General features: G+C 47.6%; 1 pseudogene; it reads left to right on the top strand.

Moving 5' to 3' along the window:
- Positions 1 to 3,045: 3,045 nt before the first annotated feature.
- On the top strand, positions 3,046 to 21,968 carry LOC146193785 (uncharacterized; annotated as a pseudogene).
- The last annotated feature ends 651 nt before the right edge of the window (positions 21,969 to 22,619 follow it).

Raw genomic sequence — 22,619 nt, 5'->3', positions numbered from 1 at the left:
GAGAATGGGGAGAACAGAAAATATCGGCACCAACTTCTTTGAATTTAGTGCAATGAAACAACCCCGATGGGGGCAGGAACATGATGGGAAAAGCACTAGCAAGCACAAGGATGTATAAAAAAGGCATCCGATTGAAGGCTAATGTGCCCCACAGCAGACTATTTAGGAGGCAGGAATGAGAATAATAATAGACACCTGGCAAAGGTACTACTGACATGGCTCCGGCTTCATAGCAGCAGCGGCTGTGGTCGAACAAGCACGCTGTTAATTCTTCATCCATTCCCCAGGCTGGTGCTATTGACACCATTTTGTCAGACTAGTATGTACAGGTATTTCAGCACAATTGCTGCTGCTGCTGCTGCTCCGCGTAGGTCTTTTCAATATTTTGTTTAGCGATCCTCTTGCATCTGACTGCTTTGAGCACAATTCCGACGAATGCTGAGCTTGCAAAACAAAAGCCTCGAAGCTAGGGTCAACGAAAAATAAACGAACTTGTTGGGCAGCTTGTGACGAATGCCAAGGAAAAAATTGATTGATGAACTCGATTTCAGTGGCCTTAATACAAAATTTGAGGGATTGGAGGCGAGCCTCCAGATGTTCAACAAACTAGTTGAAGACATGCGTGACTGGCAGATTTATCTCGCTGCCTTGAATAAAGCACTAAAGGTTGAGAACGATGCTCTAAGAAAAAGTAATGGATCTCGAGTAATACTCCCAGACTCAACAATGTTGAGATCAAGAGAGTGCTTTTCACACAAAGTGAGGACTGTGCGGCCATCGCGTCGGCAATTGGTGAAAAAATTGAATGCACTGTGTTGACAATTGACCTACAGATCGTTCATCGTGTACCAACAAAATCGAACGAACAAAACATCGTAGCACGTTTCTACTCTTGGTCACACAAGAGCGAGTTTGTGAGAAAGGCACAAAAGACCAGATTGTACACTAGCAGTATTGGCTTTCGAGAAGAAGACAAGGACGCAGTTTTTGTTAATGATCATCTCGCGTCAGATAACAAAAAACCTGTTTGCAAACGCCCTAAAGCTCAAGAAAGAAAAGTGGAATTTTTTGTGGACCCAATTGCCGTATAAAAGAGCGCCAAACCAACTACAGTGACGTGTTCCGTGTCCCTAGTGAACCTGATCTTTCCATCTTTTTCATATGCAGCTATACGGCCGCACATTTGGAAAATAAGTCGCATATTGCAGAAATATAGTGTGTAGAGGGCTCATAATGATGTCGTATGCTATTATATAACAATGAACGATATGCATAATGCCAGCATTGCAATATTCAGTGCTCTTAAAGGGAATATTTACACATCGAATTAATTCATGAATGAACCCTGTCGGAAACTGTACCGTAGCCACCGGGCACAATATGGTCTTTAAACCACTCAAACATAAATTAAGTTGAATCGGTTATTAAATACCGCGTTACTGTATTTGCACAGCAGTTTATGATTATAACGCATCATCATCAACCTTACTATACCCATGACAGGGCGATTACCTCTCCTATGCTTATCCAATAAACCAAGTACTCTACAAGAGGCATCCACTTCATCTCTGCAGACTTCCTACTCTGATCCACCCAACTCTCATTCGCCCCCTAGTACACTTGGCTTCCCTCGGAATCCACTTCCAGATGTGTTTAGTGAGACGCTGCCTGGCGCTGCTCCATCCCGCATACATATCGAACTGAAGGAGGGCGCACAAGCGAGGTTCCTGAAAGGTCGTAGCGTTCCGTTTGCCATGAGGGATGAAGTCGTGATAGAGCTAAATAGCTTGGTGGAACTGGGAATTCTGCACTCCTCACAATAGTCGGACTGGGTAACCCAAATAGTCGTGGTGCGGAAAAGAAAACGGCTCCCTCAAAATATGCGGGGATTATAGAAGCACTGTGAACCAGGCAGTCAAAAGTAATGTGTACCCACTTCCCTCAAGCAAAGAACGTTTTGCTTGGTTAGGAAGGGGGCATTTTTTTTCCAAGCTGGATATGACACAAGCCTATCAGCAACTGTGGGTCGATGACGAAACAGCGGAGTTACGATTAACACCGTGCAGGGACTGTACAAAGTTTGTCGGTTGCCGTTCCGCGTCTCCGTGGTCCCAGGGGTTTTTCAAAGAACCATGGACGCGGTGTTGACCAGAATGCCCCAAGTCCCTGCATATCTAGACGACATCCTGATCGCCAGCGAGTCTAGTCAGAAACATGAAAGAACGTTGATCGAAGTCCTTAGCCGCCCGTCCAAAACGGTGCTCAGAGTTAAAGCCGGGAAGTGCAAGTTTTTCAAAGAGAGCCTTGAATTTTTGGGGCATCGGAATGACTAAGGGCATATACCCATCGAAGGTCAAGGTCGACGTCATTCACCAGGCTCCGGCTCCTAAAAACAGAACTGCAAGCCTTTCTGGGTATGATCAATTTCTTTACTCGTTTTTCGAAGGGTAGGACAGAGGTGGCGGGAAAGCTGTATCGTTTGTTGGATAACGATGTGGCATGGAACTGGGGTGCAGAGCATATGGAAGCGTTTGAGAGTCTGAAGACGTTAACATCTCACTCGTTGCTGGTGCATTTTAAGACAGATTCCCCGTTAGTATTGTCATGCGATGCATCACTTGTGTGTGTGTGGGAGAAATTTTTGCTCATCGCGATAGCAAAGGAAATGAGCATCCTGTGGCATATGCGTCAAGAACGCTGTCAGGGGCGGAGCGAAATTATGCTCAAATTGACCGTGAGGTTCTTGTCGGGGTTTTTGGAGTTCGACATTTCCACCACTACCTCTATGGGCTGAAATTCCTTATTCTCACGGATCACAAGCCTCTGTTAGGAATATTTCAGCGGCAAAACCAAATTCCGGAGGTCATTTGTTTCCGCATGTTACGGTGGACGCTAATGCTGTCAGCCTACGATTACAGGAAAACCAAGGATCATTGAAACGCAGACTGCCTAAGCAGGTTACCGAGGCCTCTAACCCAGCAAGAGACAGAGGGACCAGACGACATACTCCTGCTGGAAGCTGTCGAGTACCCTCCCGTGGGCGCAATGGAAGTGGCCACATTCACCCGGCGTGAGCCCCAGCTGTCACAGGTGAAGCAATGGATTCTTGAGGGCTGGCCACGAGATCGAGTAGCCTTGAAGTATTCGGCGTTTTGGATAAGAACAAATGAGTTATCCTTATACAAGGATTGTGTACTAAGGGAAAGCCGGGTAGTAATTCTTGAGGCATTGCAGGCGAAGGTTCTAAGTCTTATGCACGCAAACCATCCGGGAATTACGCTATGAAGGCCATCGCTAGGTCGTACGTGTGGTGGCCGAAGATGGAAGAAGAGATTGTCGAGTGTGTCAGGCACTGTATGCCATGCCAGGCACTGTATGCCAGGCAGAGTGAACCAAAGACGCCAACGCATATCTGGACGAAACATGAATTTCCGGGGGGGGGGGGGGGGGGTAGAATCAACGTAGATTTCGCAGGCCCGATCCAGGGCGTGGTTTTCTTGGTGTTGGTAGACTCCCTGTCAAACTGGGTGTTGGTAGACTACCCGTCAAACTGGGTGGAAATCGAAGTGATGCCGTCTCTGCAGTCATGTACTGTAAACAAGAAGTTTTGAAAAATGTTTGCAGCATATGGACTACCAGACTTGGTCGTGTCGTATAATGGCACATCTTTTTCAACTAGTGAAATGCAGTCTTTCCTGAAACTAAATGGTATACGCTACATGTATACAGCTTCGTACCACCCGGCAAGCAGTGGAAGGGCGGAGCGTATGGCCCGTGAACTGAAGTGTGCATTACGGAAACAAACAGGGCAGTGTTATGCAAGGTTTCTCGGTTTCTGTTCAAACAGCACTTTACGCCGCACTTCGTGACCGGTAAATCGCCAGCCCAAGTCGTGGTGCGCAGAAAATTCAAGATACGCCTTATCAAGTCTTCACCCGGATGAGAGAGACTCAAGATGCTCATTGCAGCCACCACCACGAGGGTTCCAGTCGGGTGACTGTGTACGTGCTGACCTTCCGGCCATGGCCTGAGTGGTGGCTGGCTTTGTTGTGCGACGGATAGGACACGTCATGTACGAACTGCGGACTGCTGACGGAGCAGTGCGCCGACGTCACAGGAACCACGTTCGCAGAGCGTGGTGTTCTGAGTCCCGGGTCACAGACCGGGAGATCTACCCCTCACTCGCTATACCCCCGTCTAGGGACCTCCTCAGCCAGAAACGTCGCAGTCGCCCTGGCGTTTCACTCGCCAACGTCGTCCAGTGCGACAGTACGGCATCGATGACTAAGAGGGATGTGATAGACTGTGTAGACTGTGTGTGCGCTGTGTCATCGGTGTGTTTCAAGAGAGCATGCGCCAGGTTTTTGTGCCTGTGTTTGTTATCACCAAATGGCGTTCGCCGTCCGTGCAGCTCGACTCGGCGTCCGTTCATTACAGTTATCTAAGCTACCGTCGGTTATCCTGCGTTCGCATACATGCCTTACCCACGACCAGTTTTCCGTGGTTTCAACTGCTGCGCGTTCACGAACTTATTTTTGTTCTGTGATCCACTCTGGGTGCTTCCTGTATGAATGCTGCACCAACCATTTGACATACATGCGCATGGATAAATGTTTCCCCGTCATCCCATGTGCTGTCCTCAATAAATTAAGGTGAAGATATTTGGTCTGTCTGAAAAGTGAACGACATTGCAGCCAAACAGCAAAGTTGAACTCCGCTTTATTTTGAACCCGGTCGCATGTCCCGTTTAACAACTGGCGGCTCAATACAGATAACCGTGCGCTTAAATCGGTATACAGAGGCGGAAAGGGGGCGATGCCTCTACACTGATTCGTTGCCATAAATTATCTCCTCGTTTATTGAGCAAAAACTATAACAATAATAGCCATCATTCATGGTCTGTGAGTACTTTATAAATGTGGTCTATCCCAGTCTTATTCTCCCTTTCGTGGCCTGCCTGTCAAGATGATAACGATAACGTGTGTTTATACATACAACACACATACAGGTTCTTTACTTCCCGCTGCCTTTTTTTTTTTCAGACTTCTGAATTTACGTAAACTTGAGAAGTCAATGGCAAACTACTTAAACAAGAAATATGCAGACGATATCTACAACGACTTGTAATGTGCAAACTTTCTGGACGACCCGCGAAATCTTCGCGGCTACTCGAGCGTGGGGACTCCCACCCTGCTCCAGACACATCGACCATGAAATGCAGTGCATAACTCTTAAATATGGAAACATTCCCCGGCCTTCCTGCTCACAAAAGTAAAATAGTTCTACGTGATATCAGTTTGATTTCCTATTCGTCCAAACTTTCAGGACTTTTTAATTTTCCTTCGAATTGGTCACCCTACTGCACAACATGCCGTAGTACAAGCACAATACCAATGGTGCGAAGAGGACTCATATAAACAGGCCGGGTGCTAGACGCGAACGCGAAAGAATCTGAAACAGATGTGCCGCGCTCGCTGGCTCTGCTCCACTCTGCTCCACTCTGCTCTAGCACGCCAGAATAATGCCGTGCATTTACATGTAAGGAAAAATTACTTTTTTGTTTCTCTGATGCTCGCGGACAATTTCACAACAAATAAGACACGCAAAAAGAACAAATGACGCGCGAACCTTATAGCCTGAACCTGCGTCACTCCCTATCGTGAGTTGACGTCTTCGCTTACCACTTCCAGCTCCTTGCTACCTATGATCAACTGTGTTATTTCAAAGGCTGTTGAGCAATAATTTAGTCATCTGTAAATACATGTACTTGCATGAGATTATTTTAGTGTTTTAATTTCTCTAAACAGGACGTCAGCCAAATGATTATGTGAGCCCACGGCGGCGCGTTACGGAAACTATGGCTGACTTTTGCGTGCACCCTATGCCCTCCGCTCAGGATATGAAAACATTTGATCGGTGTTGTTCGGTTGCATCGGCGAAATAAAACAATTTCACCAGGAACACTACTCAACAAGAAAGTGTGCAATGATGATGTAATCTTTCTGCTCGCTGCTTGAGTTTTCCCCAATGGATTTTGATTTTTTGCTTCAAAAATGCGTCTTAAATAGGTTGCAGATGTTTGGTTGAAATCAGTGCATGTGGAAATAGTACAAATAAGCACAACTAGGTTATATCCAAGATTTATACCTTGACATTTATTGTGTTAAGCAACTTCGACGTAGATGCCCAGGTAAGCTGACGACACTTGGATCCAAGGCTCTTGATGAAAACCATCCACAAAATTTGGACCTTGGACTGAAGTTCTGCCTACAACCTGAAGTGAAACGTGTTGACCTGCTTACAATTCCCTGTAGAGAAGGCCACATTAGCAAGGAATTGCTCTGAGCTTGTCAAGAAAAAAGGCCATGCACAAAAGAAAGGGCGCAGGGAACGTTGAGGCTAGTGGAAGATTATATGGTTTGTAAGTTGCGGCCTCTGGCGTCCGATAAAGAAGGTAATTTCTTCATAGTTCCTCAAGAGCATTACGTGAAAGCGACTCCAGCGGCCGCGCTCAAAAACTTCACAAGAGTGCGCGTCAAGCCTCGCGTCGAAGCGAAAGCTATTGCTTAGTTGAAAGGCAAGAAAATTATGGGAGCTGTGCGAGAGAGGAGGATACGAAGCAGCTTCACCTGATTATAGTTTTCGCAGCAAAACCCCGCAAGCCAGATATTCCCTCCCGAGCGATGCTTTCTGAAGGGAAACATGGCAGTACGAAGCTTCTGGCTTCCCGCAGACACCTGAAGACTGAAGATCGGGGACCCGTTTCTCGTTCAAAGTTTGGCGTCAGTGGTGCAATTTTTGTCGGACCGTAATCCAGGACAATGTTCGGCGCTCAGCACAGAGGTCGTGGACCTGTTATACTCCGTTCACCACACAGCTCTTATGAAGTGCGTACGAGAGTGGATCATCACGTACAATGAAGCATGCCTTCAAGAATGCCTGCGGAATTTCCGCGAAGTGTTTCCTTGAGCATCTTTCATGGTGTCTCGCACGTACCATCGCCAATTGGGATAATAAGTTCTTCGTACAAACGTCCGCAGTGTACATCAGTTCTCGCATGGCTCCTGTCCTTAGTGGCATCTTTCTTTCGAAGGCGGATATGACGCTGAATATCGTTTTGAAAGATTTCACCGCGGCTGTATTCAGGTATGTGGACGATTATCTTGTACTCGCCAGAGAACCGAGTAATATTACAACTATCTGGCATACAAAGGATATTTAAGGAAACAGGTCAAGGACTCAAATTCTCACTTGAGCTAGAGACATATGGGTGCACGTGGTTTTTAGACCAAGTTCAGACTAACTGGGTAACATGTGTGTTTTATGTGTTCGCCAAAAGCCCGAAAGGCTCTTCTATTGTGCAGTTCGCAACATTTAACACTAGTCAATGACGGGTTAGCATTGTCATGCTTGTCGATAGCCTACAAAATGTCATGCCCACACCGGATCGACGAGGGTTTCCACGGTCAGGGTGTTATATTACGTGATGCAGGCTTTTGAATAAGGGTCCTTGTGCGATTGGTGGAAACACTTGGCAAACTGAGGCGAGAGGCATCTTTTCAGCTAAGGGGAACCAGGTTGAGACAACAATGCCGCATGCATCCCGTGCCTGCACTGTGTCTCCCGTCAACTGAATAACATTGCAGCAAGACACAATGTGCAGCTGATGTTCTCCGCTGAACATAAAGTTGGGAAAGCGCGTTATATTGAATAAGAAGCTGGAGCCGGCCTCTTTAAAAAAAAAGACAACCGACAGTGCAGGTTGTTGCACGCAGAATAGTTTGTAAACTGCAGAATAGAAGAAGTGTATAGGAGTCATTCGTCATCATGCACTATAGCTGCATTCATTTAACGCTTTCACACGTCTTAGTCTCATTCGCACATGTAATTTTTGCCACCCCTTGCAACGCTTTCCTTCCTACGGGGTCCAGATTGTTACACCCAATGCCCATTAGTTATCCTTTCCTCGCATTACATGATTTGACCATATTCATTTATTCGTCATTTCAATTAGAATAACAGTAACTCGACTATTTTTCTCACCCACTCTTCAGGCTTTCCATTTCTTAACGTTGCACTATGCTTGTGCTCTATCCTCAACCTAAGTACCACCCTTCGCGTTAGCCTACGCGCTTCTTTCCCAGAGGTGAGTGCCGGTAAGATAAAGCTTCTCTTGAGGGATACCGGTAAGCTCCTGTTCAGACTTCTAGTACGATTCCCGGAAAGATATATTTCGACAAACGGTTAGGTGCAAAACATGGGACTGAAAGAGCACGAAATTCCATTGAAGTGAAAAAGTCCCCCTCTAACCCCGTGGAGCACTGCCAAAGGTGCAAAGATCGCGAGGTTCATCCGCGCCAGTCGGACCTGCGTACCATGATTATTGAGTACAACAGCAGAAGTCAGTTAGGCAGAAGCATGTCGTGTTGTTAAGAACCCGGAAATGTGTGTGATAAAACCGTCTGTCACTTTAATGGGAAACATTTAGTGCTCGTGGTCGTGGTTACGCGAGTTTCCTTTGCAGTGTAATGCTTGATGTATTTGTGTTTGCATTTCTCTCTCTCTCTCTCTCTATATATATATATATATATATATATATATATATATATATATATATATATATATATATATATATACATATATATATATATATGTATACACCGGGTGTCCCAGCTAACTTGAACCAAGGGGTTCAAAATAATATATTTGAGGTAGGTCAGTGAAACCAATTGCATTCAACTGCCAGCCTGTTTGCGCACTACAGGCAATTTTTTGTTTTGCAATTACTTAATTAGCTAATTATGTTAATTTATCTAATTTATTAAGTATCGACTTTAGACCAAACATGTAAATTGGAAACTTGTAGAGCACCTTCAGAAACCCCCATTTCATTAATTGCGATAAAGAAAGTCTCACTTGTATCATTTCTTCGGGGCTCAGAAGAAAGCCCGCGAAATACAAATAATACCACGTGACTAGTGCATTTGTGCGCCGCGATTGTGGTGCTCTCAGTCGTGGTTTGAGCGAACGAAATCAGCTGCGGCCGTGTCTTCTTGGCCCCGTTAAAGCGGCAGGCCGATATGCCTGCGATGGCTTCTTCGCCCGCGTCAAACAGCCGGCCCACGTGACGGTGCAGTAGCAGCTAGAACGGCGAGCCGACACCACCGACATTCTAACAAGGCCTCCTTCTCTCCCATCAGCGAACGTCACGACAAACGAATGAGCGATAAGGTATTAGCCACTGAATTTGCGCATACAGGCTTGGGTAAAGGGGCGAGATGACATCATGTGACTCGACTAAAATTAGCGCTGCACCTTCATTTGCCGGTTTTTTATCGCCATCCGCCTGTCGTGATGTAGGCTGCTGCGGTGCGCAGGCGTGGCCAAAATCGCGGTGGCGACGGGCGAGCTCGAGCTCGCTCGAACCATCGCCAACATTTCTGCCTGCCGCTGCAACGGGACCATCGGGTCACAGACGCAGCTTATGTCGTTCGCTCAAACCACGACTGAGAGCACCACAATCGCGGCGCACAAATGCGCTAGTCACGTGGTATTATTTGTATTTCGCGCGCTTTCTTCTGGGCCCGGAAAAAAAGATACACGTGAGTCTTCCTTTATCGAAGTTAATGGAATGGGAGTTTCTGAAGGTGCTCTACAACTTTCCAATTCACATGTTTGGTCTAAAGTCGATGTTTAAAAAATTAGAGAAATTAACACAATTAGCTAATTAAGTAAATGCAAAACAAAAAATTGCCTGTAGTGCGCGAACAGGCTGGCAGTTGTACGCATTTGGTTTCACTGACCTACCTCAAATACATTATTTTGTAACCCTTGGTTCAAGTTAGCTGGGACACCCGGTATATATATATATATATATATATATATATATATATATATATATATATATATATATATATATATATATATATATATATATATATACCTCAAATACATTAGCAGAAGCACGCACAATATATATATATATATTGTCACGCGCCTTCGTAGAACGTTGACGGAAGATGAAGAAGAACGGTCGGGTAGATCGGTGAAGAAGAAAGAAGAGCAAGGGCAGAGGAACGTTTGTACGCTTCGCCGCAGTCCTGTTTGGGCCGATCCTTGTAAATAAACCCCCCGTGCGTACAAAGCACGTAACATCTTGGTGGAGGTGCTGGGTAGCGACCACGGAGCGTTTCATCTACCGAAGAAGCCGTAGACTTGCTGGCCTACCACCAATGCCATCAGACATGCCTGAAGACGGCAGTACCGAGCAGCCAGGATCATCCACGGCGAACAACTGGCCCCATTATCGAGAGCCGAGTACGTTTTCTGGAAAACCTGAGGAGGACGTTGATGAGTGGCTGAAACACTACGAAAGAGTGAGTAAATACAATCACTGGAACGCCGCTACTAAGCTGGCTAATGTGTTCTTCCTTGCCGCCTCTGCCTTTGACTGGTTCGATAATCACGAGGATTCATTAAGTACATGGGCTATCTTTACAAACGAAATCAAGAAAAATTTTGGGGATGAACCTGCAAAGAAGAAGCGCGCTGAACAATCTTTGTTCCACCGGGCGCAAGTACCTGGAGAAACTTGTACTGCATATATCGAAGCCACCTTAAAGCTATGCAAACTCGTCAACCCCACTACGCTTGAAGAAGACAAAGTCGGTCACCTCCTGAAAAGAATAGCGGAAGACGTTTATAATTTTCTTATTAGCAAAGAGAACCTGAACACCACCGCTGATGTTATAAAGCATTGTAGAACATTTGAGGCTCTCAAGTTGCGACGAATTACACGGAAGACTGGCCAATGTCACCTCTGTAGCCAGTGTTGAAGCCTGTCCTTCAGTTTCCATGGCTGATATGATACGAGAGATTGTACGCGAGGAACTGTCAAGGTCTAGGGACGACATCTGTAGCGAAAAATATGTGCGTTAGAGTTGTGGACCGCAGGCAAATGTTGCCGCCCTGTCCACTCCGCGGGTTCAACCTAGCGGCGCTTCGAATATGGACGATCAGCGCAACTGTACTCAAAGTTATGACCACCAGCCGATGGAAAAGAGGCCCGCCTACTCTGAAAATGTGGTTCGTCAGCAGCGAGAGCCTCGCTACGACCAACGTCGCGACTTTGTTAGTGAGGACTCTTATGCTGATCGCTGGCGCCCTCAACCTGTGTGCTACAGGTGTGTCATTGCGGGGCATATCGCTAGATACTGCCGCCTCCGTTTTCCAACTGTCCAAGATTACCGACCCCACGCGAACATCCACGGACGGCTGCAGACCGAACAACAGCTATCCCCGACTATGCCTACTGTGGACTCACACCATTCGACATATTTGCGGAATTCATCTCCTGCATCTATCTGATCGTAGTGTGACGCCGCCACCCCAGCGACCGCGCAGGTCACCTTCCCCTCGACGCCGTTCTTCCCCTACGCCTCAGGGAAACTAGGAGGCGCGGCCGATGGAGGTGAGGCCGCCGGCGAGTCGATGACGTCCATACCTCTGCCCGTGTTTATGTTAAAGAACAAATTGGAAATTTGTGTTGATGGTGTGAAAACAATGGCTCTTGTGGACACTGGTGCTACAGTATCTGTTATGAGTTTGAGTTTTAAGAACCGTTTAGGTAGAAAAGTAATGTTCAGTGATAACCGTGCATCCGTGGTGTCGGCGGTGAACCTTTAGTTCCTCTTTGTGTGTGTGCTTCGGATGTTGTTATTGGCGGCCTCAAGTTTAGAGTAGAATTTGCAGTACTGCCTCGGTGAACGCATGATGTGATTCTTGGGATTGATTTTCTGCAAGAGTGTGGTGCAACTTTAGACTGTGATACGGGAGAGATTGCTTTGAATCCTTCACTACTTTCAGTTCTTGTGGATGACTCGACACCTGAATTTGGAGCATTTGCTGTGGAAGAAGACACAATTGTGCCAGCGTTATCTGCAGCATTCGTGCGGGTTTTCTCTATTCGGAGCCAGTGCGAATCTTTTGAGGCTATAGTAGAACCTACGAGATTCACCTGCTCTAAGAAGAGTATCCTTATGCCTCGTTGCGTCATTCCCGTGACTAGAGGCCGCACTGAGCTGTGGACAGTGAACCACTCCGAAGAGCCAACTGTGTTGCCTCGGGGCCTAAAACTCGCCCGTTTCGAGGAAGACATATCCGGTTCCGTCGCAGCGTTAAACAGCTCTGTCATTGAGCAGCAGGTGCGACCAGGCATGGAAACCCAAGTTACGGCTATGGTTAGTAAGTCTCTTTCTACAACTGAGCGTCTTATTCTAGTGGAACTACTACTGAAACACGTGGCAGTGTTCGACTTTGCCAAGGATGACTCAATGCCACTGCCTACCAGTCGTATTCATCACACGATCAACACTGGGTCCGCACCTCCAATACGTCAGAAGCCCTATCGAGTCTCAGCAACTGAACGTAAGTTAATAGATGAGCAAGTTCAAGACATGCTAAAGCGTGGCATTATTAGAGAGTCCTGTAGTCCTTGGGAAGCTCCAGGTTTCCTTGTTAAAAACAAAGATGGCACATGGAGGTTTTGTGTTCACTACCGCCGTTTAAATTCAGTCACGAAGAAAGATGTCTACCCGCTTCCACGTATAGATGACGTAATTGGCTGTCTGCACTCAGCTTCATACTTTTCTTCTATTGACTTGAGATCCGGTTACTGGCAAATCCCCATGCACATTGCAGATAAAGAAAAAACGGCATTCGTAACACTAGACGGACTTTATGAATTTAACGTTATGCCATTTGGATTATGTAATGCACCTGCCACATTCGAGCTGTTCATGGATACAATTCTACGTGGACTAAAGTGGCAAATTTGTTTATGTTATTTGGACGACGTAGTAATTTTGGCAAAACATTTAGTGAGCAGAACAGCCGTCTGGATATCGTACTTAATTGCATGGAACGGGCTGGTCTTGTACTGAATGCAAAGAAATGTCATTTTGACGATCGTGAAATAATTGTCCTTGGTCACTTAGTTGACAAAGAAGGTGTTCGACTAGATCTCAAGAAAATTGAAGCCGTCAAAAGTTTTACCGTGCCCAAATCAGTAAAAGAGCTGCAGAGCTTTTTGGGGTATGCTCGTAATTTCGACGCTTTATACCAAGGTTTGCAGACATCGCTTACCCACTTACGTGTCTACTGCATAAAAATGCACCATTCAATTGGACCAGCGAATGTGACTCAGCTTTCCGTCATCTGAAGTTTCTTTTGACCTCGGGCCCGATTCTCCGCCACTTCTGCCCATCAGTTCCAATTGAAGTATACACTGACGCAAGTGGTATCGGTATCGGCGCTGTACTTATACAACGCCATGGACGCGATCAGCACGTGATAGCGTATGCCAGCCGCTCGTTGGGTAAATGTGAAAGAAATGGCACGGTTACGGAGCAAGAATGACTAGCCGTTGTTTTCGCTGTACAGCGCTTTCGTTCCTATCTGTACGGGAATGCTTTCACGATTGTGACCGACCACCATTCCCTTTGCTGGCTCGTGAGTCTTCGTGGCCCCTGTGGGCGGCTCGCTCGATGGGCTTTACGCCTACAAGAGTTTAATGTTACTGTGGTGCATAAAAGTGGCCATAAACACTCAGATGCTGACTGTCTTTCGCGTTTGCCGCTTCAAACGACTGATAACGACTCAGACAATTTCGATGAATATTTGGCTCCAATTTCACAAACCTTCCCCGATCTCCGAGTTTTCCGAACCGAGCAACGCAAAGACAAAACATTAACTTCCCTGTTTGATTCCACCAACGATCCTATGAAGAACACATTTAGCATTCGCGAAGGAGTGCTTTGCAAGAAAAATTTCGCCTCTGGGGGAGCATGTATGCTTCTTGTCGTTCTAGAAATGATGCATGATGACGCCACGTCTGGTCACCTGGGAGTGGCCCGAACACTCCACCGCACACAGCAGCGATTTTAATGACCGAAGATGAGCTCAACGATCAAGCGATATGTAGCGAGCTGTGTGCAATGCCAGCGCTTTAAGCTGTCGACTTCAAGCCCACATGGAAAACTGCAGCCAGTCACACCTCCAACAGCACCGTTTGAGCAAGTTGGCATTGACCTTCTTGGACCTTTCCCACGGTCCTCTAAAGGAAACCTATGGATTCTTGTGTGCGTTGATTATTTAACCCGCTACTGTGAGACAGCCACTATACCATCCGCTACTGCGTCTGAAGTATCAAATTTCTTACTTCGACTCGTCATTCTTCGGCACCGCCCTCCTGCAGTCATCATTAGTGACCGTGGACGCCAATTCACAGCGGACAATGTCCAAGAACTTCTTCGCCTCAGCGCCTGCAGTTTTCGCCACTCTACGCCATATCATCCCCAAACGGACGGTGTGGTAGAACGAACTAATAGGATGCTTACCACCATGTTGGCTATGTACGTCGCTGCAGACCATAAGGACTGGGATGGCATTCTACCGTTCATTACTCATGCATATAACACAGCGCAACATGAGACAACAGGCTGCAGTCCCTTCTACCTTCTCTATGCTCGCACGCCTCGCTGTGCCCTCGACACCATACTGCCATTTTTCATTCATGACGAACATTCTCTTGCTGCCACACTCTGCAGAGCTGAAGAAGCCCGCCAGCTGGCCAGAGTTCGAATTTTATCTTCACAAGAACGTTCTAAGAACCGCTACGACGCCCGACACCAACAAGTTTCTCATGCTCCTGGTGACTATGTGTGGTTGTGGACACCTCTCAGTAAGCGTGGTATTTGTCAAAAACTGCTTTCACACTACACCGGACCGTTTGTTGTGTTAGAACGCATCAATGACCTGAATTACGTCATAGCACGCATAACGGCGAATGGTCGACGGTCACGGCAGTCTCAGGTGGTGCATGTAGTCCGCCTCAAGCGATTACATTCCAGAGGTTTTCTGTAACTCGCCCGACGGGCTTCGTCTGCGAGGAGGGAAATGTCACGGGCCTTCGTAGAACGTCGACGGAAGATGAAGAAGAACGATCGGGTAGATCGGTAAAGAAAGAAGAAGAGCAAGGGCAGAGGGACGTTTGTACGCTTCTCCTCAGTCCTGTTTGAACCGATCCCTGTAAACAAACCCCCCGTGCGTACAAAGCACGTAACATGATATATATATATATATATATATATATATATATATATATATATATATATATATATATATATATATATATATAAATATATATATCAAGGCGCCCGTGTGCTGTGCGATGTCAGTGCACGTTAAAGAACCCCAGGTGGTCCAAATTTCCGGAGTCCTCCACTACGGCGTCTCTCATAGCCTGAGTTGCTTTGGGACGTTAAACCCCACAAACCAAACCAAACCTACATATATATATATATATATATATATATATATATATATATATATATATATATATATATATATATATATATATATATATATATATATATATAACTCCTGCGCCACACCGCCTGGGTGGCGCAGGGATTAGGGATTACCTCGCTCGACTACAGTTCCCAAGAATGCGGGTTTGAATCCCGGCTTCGGCGGCCGCTTTTCGATGGAGGCGAAATGCAAGGCGCCCATGTGCTGTGCGATGTCAGTGCGCCTTAAAAAACCCTAGGTGGTCGAAATTTCCGGGGTCCTATATATATATATATATATATATATATATATATATATATATATATATATATATATACTCATCATGTGGCGAAACTTCTCGGCTTCAGCCTTCGAGTAGTTACATGCTGGTACAAATCTAAGAAGTCTTCGATATAGGTAGTGAAGGTTTCTCCAGTCGGGGTTGGGGAACCGGGGCTAAGGGGACGGGAACCTCAAAAGCGGCTTCATGTACGGAACTTGTCTCAAACGCCGGAGACGCGGCAAACGCCTTGTGGTGGTGGAATTATCCAAGGGCCGAGGGCCGCACATTTGGCTAAGAGCGAGTGGTCGCCTTCTACGGAGGCCCGAAAGGGAGCTCGACTTGAATTCTTTATCAGCCAAATCCTACGCTGCCTACATTCCCCTCCAACCTCTCATAACCCTATCCTTAATCCTACTTCCATTACCCTACAACCCATCCCTTCCTCTACTTCCCAGGGCAGATACATGGGGTCTCCCCGGGGCCGCAATTCCTCGGCTGCGGGTCGCTTGAGTAGCTTACCCCCTTTCATTTAATAACTTCGAATCAAAAACACTTGTCTGTTTGGACCTGTTCATTTATATCTCCAACTGCGGAACTTTCTCTACCCGTTATACATATGTGGAACGGAAGGAGTCTGTCTAAGGACTCCAACATACTGTCTGCTGCATCCGCTCTCGCAAAAGGTGTTCCGCACGAAGACTGTGGACCGCAGGGCGACCGAAGACATCCACAAAGCGAGATTTGAACTAGGCCCAAGTTGGAATGTCTGTCTCGTGATTTGCAAACCACAAGTTTACTACTTGTGTTAGGTAGAATATAACGCTGTTAAGATTCAAGACGTTATCCTACTTATTGTGGGTGCTTACAGGTTCACACGACGAAAGGCAGTCCTCCACGTTCTGATCGTCGATACCGCCGAAGGCCGGCGGGTCCCGCTGCCGAAGCACCCTGGAGCATGGAATAGAAGGCGCCGAGGGAGCGGGCCCGGTGGTTCTGGTGCTGGAGTCAGTCACTGAGGTCGGAATTCGGCGGCTGCGGAGCTTCAGGGCGAGGAAATGGAAGGTAAATCCCGCGACCTCCACTAAGTTAAGCTCCTCGACTTGCTGAACTGATTCTGAGCTTTCTTTGACATCCAGAAGCCATCCTTGTGTCGTACATCAACTGTTGGCCACCAAATCTATACACCTATACGTTGCATTACGCCAACGTCCTATCGTGTATCAGCCTCAGAGCACCGCATTAATGATGAGTAATTTACGAGATATTCAGTAGAGGCGTCGTTTAGCCTTGCAGTAGCCGTTGGGCGTCCCCGGCCGTTTTAGTCGAGAAGAAAGACGGGTCTATTCGATTCTGTGTGGAGTACCACCGCTTTAATGCGATGGCACGAAAGGTCGTCTATCCGCTACCACGCATAGACAACGCGCTGGACGCGTTGTATGGAGCGGAATTTTTCTCTTCAGTCGATTAACGATCTGGCTGCTGACAAGTTCTAATGGCTGAAGATGATCGCCCCAATACAGCTTTTGTCACTCCAATGCCGCATTCTAATGCCATCGCATAAAAATGCCGCAAAACAAAGTAAAATGAGGGCCTCATTCGCCCTTACACGAAAAACTGCCTCGGAACACTGTTTTTAGACTCTACGCATGGCACCCCCTCACGTAAAACACCAAATTCAGTCCAGAGATACAGCTTTTGCCATGCGTCCTCGTCCTTGCATGGAACAACTTCGTCCTTCGTGCACATGAGGATGGCTCGTTGCGGCCGCTTGCAGCGAAACCGCGCCCCAGCCGCTCTCCGACCAAAAGTGCTCGCTGTCTCGGTTTTGCCGCCCTTATCTACTTTTACTGCAGCTTTCTACCTAGCCCTCCCCCCCCCCCAACCTTACCTTTACTATATACGCAATATGCAGCACGATCATGAGCAACTGCGGATGCAAAAGGAGTGCGGGTGATTTGAACGGCTGGGGGGCCCCACAAAACACTTGTAATCAGTGACCGATAACTGGCTTTCACGATATTGTTCAGTTGGCGTTTATAATCAGGTTTGTAGATTTAAGTCCAGAACGCATGCGGCGTTTTTTTTCCGCGATTTTCGTCCGTCGACAAGTGCCACGCCGACGCGACGTCCAGCTCGAGATACATGGAACGAGAAAGCGGCACGAGCGCGCGCTGCTGCGGATCCCTCGATGCTAAAGCAAATGAATCTGCAAGCGGAAATAACCACAGAGCGAGGTACGTGAGAAGCGACGCTGTCCCCTGTGTTAAAATCGTGAAAGGGCTCATTCCAACACTACTGCGCTAAATGTAGAAAGCGTACATAGGTCGCACAAGGATTTGGCGTGCTCGAACGAACGAAGATACCTCGGAATGCCCGCTCGGATACCAGCGGCACGTTTCTTTTTTTTTTTTAATTTTTTTACAAATTTTACTTCAGGGAGAAAATAAATACAGTACGATCCGAGAGTAGGTCATATACTCACAAAAAAGCGACATTCCGTGATTGATTAGGCGTATATTTTCACGACAATCACATTTCTGCGGCCAAACTGCCGCACACTTCGTCAACACTATACCTCGCCAGCCATGTTGACAGCGGCCGCTCAAACCGGAAATGCCAGCTTTCCGCGTTCCTATTTGTCGCGTCCGCAGCAGTTTCCGGTTAGAGAGGACATCACGCAGCCCGCGCTGTAAATATCTGGGCACGGCCAGATCGCCGGCGGCGCACGTTTTTCCCGACGCCAGGCGTCGCATGTACGCCATCGGGCAAAAAACGCCGGCTGGACGCAGTAAAAAAGCTCCATGTATCCCAGAATTTAGGTTTCTTTTTTTTTTCAACGCTGTCGCAGTTAGGCGTGGTCAAACCTTGGATGCGTCAATTGGGAGGGCATGTAAGAAGGACCCAGAGTTTTCTCCAACATGTGCTGGTGTATGCAAACATCCTCGCCGTCTTTTGCTCTCCGGTCACTACGGAATAACCCGGCCGCAACGATCGCGTTTCAATGAAGGTGCAACTCAAACTATTCATGCTGTGTCGTGTCAGCGCGCATGACAGTGCCTCTGACCAGTACACGTTAAACCGGAGCCCTGCACTTCGGCATTTCTTATAGACAATGCCGCTGTTCGGCGTTAAACTCCAGATATTATACCATGCCATGCCATCCCATGCCATGCCAATTTAACAGGTACTGCTCTCTCAGTCGTTCTTTTTCTTTACCCTAAGCCTCCGCGTTGCTACGAATGCCGCGCAATGTAGGAAAATTAAAAAGCGGTTGAATGCTGTGCTGATAGCGCCTGTGCCGCGTCTGAAACATTGTCGGTCCGTGACGTCACTGGTCACATGTGTGCTTGCTATATAAGATGCTGTTCGCGTGAAATAAAGGGTTGTTGTTATCGTGCCGGGATCGGGGAAAGTCTCAGTTTCTTCCTGCCCGCTGCCCGGCCGCGCTCGGCGTCCGGCCAGGGACCGAACGCGACATGGTGTCAGAAGTGGGATCCTCTGGCGTTTGAGAGGCGTTGCCTTAACTTCGTCAACGGGCGCCATGTCAGAGGACAACGCAGCCAAGCCCTCCCACGGCATGTTCACGGTTCCAGCTTCGCCAAGATTTGACTTCGACCGGACGTTTGAATGGCCCTCTTGGATCCAACTCTTTGATGACTACCGCTTCGCCTCGGGCCTAAATGAGCGGAATGAAGAAGCGCAGGTCCGGATGCTACTTTATACGGTGGGCAGGCAAGCAAGAGAAATCTTCTCTACTTTTTCATTACCCGAAGAAGAACAGAAGCAATACGAAGTCGTCAAAAAGAAGTTCGACGAGCACTTCGTCGCAGCAAGAAACCTTGTTTATGAGAGCGCGTGCTTTCACCGTCGCACTCAAGGACCTGGAGAGTCCGTCGACCAATTCGTTACTGCGTTGCACACGATGGCGGACCGGTGCGACTACAAGGAAAAAGAACGCATGATTCGCGACAGGTTCGTGGTCGGCCTCAGGGACGCTAAGCTCTCTGAGTCGCTTCAAATGGATGCGAATCTGACTCTCGCCAGCGCTTTGGCAAAAGCGCGTTTAAAGGAGACCGTCCAACAACAGCAGCTGCAACTGCGAGGAACCGGCGACGAACCCTTGGTAACGGCGACCGGCAATCTTGACGCGGTCAGCAACCAAGGGCAGCCCAGAAAGTATTCTTCAGGACAGCACTCGGACAGCTCGTCAAAGAACTATTCATCTGGAATACAAGGTCCGCGTCCCAGAGTCCAGTCCTACCGACCAGGCACCCCCGGGTCATGTCCCAACTGCGGTCAAGGAACGCACCCCAGAGCCTCGTGCCCGGCAAAAGCAGCCAAATGCAACTACTGCGGTTGTTCCGGACACTTCGCAGCTGTATGTTGAAAAAAGGCTGCACGTGATGGAAAGAAGGTACAGCTTTCTTCTCTCCATATGGACAAGGGGGCGTTCTTCGTTGACGTGGTGAACGGGGAGTACTCTAATTCTCGGTATGTACAGGTCGTCATTAACAGCACTCCGGCGTTCGCTAAAGTTGATTCCGGTGCCGAAGTTTGTGTTGTGCCCTCGACGTTTCCCGGTTTACCTACCAGGTTAGAAAAGTGCGACCTAATCCTAACAGGCCCGTCGAATGAGCCACTGAATGTTTTGGGAAAGTTTCATGCCACTATCCAGTGGAAACAAAACACTGTACAGCAAATTGTGTACGTGGTCTCACCATTACGCTCCGTACTTTTGGGTCTCCCAGCGCTTGAAGCTCTGGAAGTTATTAGATTTGAGGACTCGGTCAGTAGCACAACAGCTGTCGACGCTTCCTACCCGCAGCTTTTCAGTGGTCTAGGAGCGATAAAAGGAGAATACAAAATTAGACTAAAGCCGAACTCGACACCTTTTGCAATTCATGTCGCGCGTCGCATAGCCTTACCCTTGCGTGACCGAGTTAAGCAAGAGCTCGAGCGTATGGAGCGAGATGGCGTGATCCGCAAAGTAGAAGAACCAACAGAATGGTGTGCAGGAATTGTGCCAGTACTCAAACCATCTAGAGCGGTTCGTATTTGCGTTGACTTGACTCAATTAAACAAAAGTGTACTTCGCGAACGCTATGTCATGCCGACTGTGGATGATAGCCTCGTTGTTTTAGGTGGTGCGTCTGTGTTTTCGAAGTTGGACGCCAACTCTGGCTTCTTTCAGATTAAGTTGTCGCCCGAATGCCAGGTGTTAACTACTTTCATAACGCCAGTTGAGCGATACTCTCTTCTAAGACTGCCGTTTGGAACAACGTCGGCACTCGAGATCTTTCAGAGGAAAATGTCGCAGATACTTGAAAGAATCCCAGGCGTGATAAACCTGATGGATGATGTGCTCATTTTTGGTAACGATAAGGCTCAACATGACGAACGCCTGCGTCTAACTTTAGATCGTCTCGCCAGTGCCGGTGTTAGGCTAAACGAAGAAAAGTGTGCCTTGGGGTAACTGATAAAATTTCTTGGCTGTGTGCTTAGTAAAGATGGCATCAAGCCGGATCCTGAAAAAGTTCGTGCTATCAAAGAACTGGCGACGCCAGCTAACGTGTCTGACGTTCGACGGCTGCTCGGTATGGCTAATCATCTGGCAAGATTCATACCAGATTTGGCTTCGAAAACGGCGCCTTTACGCCACTTGCTTTTGAAGGATTCCGAATGGACGCGGGGACCAGCCCAAGAGCAAGCGCTGTCGTACGTCAAAGACGTTATCTCTACGAAGCGCGTCATGGCTAACTATGATGTAAAGTACCCTACGATTCTTTCCGCTGACGCGTCTTCATTCGGTTTGGGGGCCGTATTGATACAAGTTCAACCAAACAATGAAAAAAGACCTGTTGCATTTGCGTCACGCTCGTTGACGCCTGCCGAAACCAGATACTCTCAGATTGAGAAGGAAGCGTTGGCAATGACTTGGGCGGCAGAACGATTCGAAGGGTGCATCAAAGGTCTTGAAATTTTGTTTGAAACCGACCACAAACCACTTGTAACGTTGTTGGGGAAATCACCTTTAGATGTTTTGCCTCCTCGTATTCAGCGCTTTCGCATGAGACTTATGCGGTTCAGCTTTACGGTTGTGCATGTCCCGGGTAAGAGCCTCGTTACTGCAGATGTATTGTCTAGAGCCCCGATTCAGGGAAACCAAATTGATGCTCATGCGCTGAGTGTTGGCGAAGTCGCGAAATTCGTTTCGGGCTGTTTGACAAATGCCGTCGAGGCTAGCCTTTTTGAACGAGTCAAAGCTGAACAAGCAGCCGATGAAGTCTGTCAAGCTCTCACAAAATTCAGCCTGGAAGGCTGGCCCAAGTTCTCATCGCTGTCGGTGGTCTTGCGTCCATACTGGCAGGAAAGAGCAACGCTGACAGTCGCTGAAGGCGTGCTACTCAAAGGTGTGCGGCTGGTGATTCCACAAAAATTACGCGCAGAGGTCTTGACGCGCTTGCACGAGAGTCACCAAGGAATCGAGAAATGCAGAGATCGAGCCAAAGAGTCCGTATGGTGGCCTGGGTTGAGTTGCCAGCTGAGAACTTTGGTGACTGATTGCCCAGTGTGCGCCGAACACAGGCAACAAAAGTCGGAACCAATGATTCCGACAACCACTCCACAGCGTCCTTGGCAAAAGCTAGGTGTTGATCTCTGCTATATTGAAGGAAAAGGGTATTTGGTGGTAGTAGATTATTTTTCTAGATACCCAGAGGTAGCCTTGCTATCTTCAACAAAAAGTGTCACTGTCGTTATGCACCTCAAAAGTTTCTTTGCAAGACATGGCATACCAGAGGTTGTCATCTCGGATAATGGAAGACAATTTGTATCTCAGGAATTCCAGTCTTTTGCTCACGACTATGGCTTCCGCACTGTGACGACGAGCCCCAGATACCCTCAGGCAAATGGGGAAGTAGAAAGGATGGTCCAAACAATTAAACGGCTGATTATAAAAGCTAAGGACCCCTATCTTTCGCTGCTAGCG

Source organism: Amblyomma maculatum, chromosome 4, assembly GCF_055883805.1.
Source record: "Amblyomma maculatum isolate TAMU_Amacu chromosome 4, ASM5588380v1, whole genome shotgun sequence".
In the NCBI taxonomy this organism is placed as follows: domain Eukaryota; kingdom Metazoa; phylum Arthropoda; class Arachnida; order Ixodida; family Ixodidae; genus Amblyomma; species Amblyomma maculatum.
Note: the sequence above shows the minus strand (reverse complement) of the source record. Positions and strands in the feature narration are given on the sequence as shown.